The 381-nt window shown below is 37.8% G+C and overlaps 1 protein-coding gene across 1 annotated transcript in view; it reads right to left on the bottom strand.

Moving 5' to 3' along the window:
* Positions 1 to 381, bottom strand: part of tent4b (terminal nucleotidyltransferase 4B) — a gene marked incomplete in the record, with an annotated part of 38,124 nt that continues 37,743 nt past the window's right edge. The window contains 1 exon segment of the mRNA XM_014021806.1: positions 1 to 347.

Genomic DNA, 381 nt, shown 5'->3' with positions numbered 1-381 from the left:
TTGTTTCAATAAAACCATTTTCACCACAAATATATATATTTTTACTTGTAGTCTTAAAGCCTCTACACTGGTGTGGCTGTGCTAGGGAGCCAGACGAAGAGACTGAGCTCCTCTGTGTCATCTGTGGGATGCTGAACGGTAAGACACCGTCGCGCACACGGAGTAGTCAGGAGTAAAAGTAGATGCTGATGATTTCTGTTGGCAATGGGACAAAAAACATCTCTAGATTTTTGGCCAAACAAAAGCCAGGATTAAAATGTGCAACTTCAAATCAGCATATCTTGTAAAAAGGTCATATGAAACAACTGTTTCTTGCTTGTGTTTTTAACCTGTTTTTGTTGCTTATGCTCATTTTTGTACAAAATCTGTCATATATATATA

This window comes from Austrofundulus limnaeus, unplaced genomic scaffold, assembly GCF_001266775.1.
Source record: "Austrofundulus limnaeus strain Quisiro unplaced genomic scaffold, Austrofundulus_limnaeus-1.0 Scaffold306, whole genome shotgun sequence".
Taxonomy (NCBI): Eukaryota; Metazoa; Chordata; class Actinopteri; order Cyprinodontiformes; family Rivulidae; genus Austrofundulus; species Austrofundulus limnaeus.
This window is presented reverse-complemented; position numbering and strand designations above follow the sequence as displayed.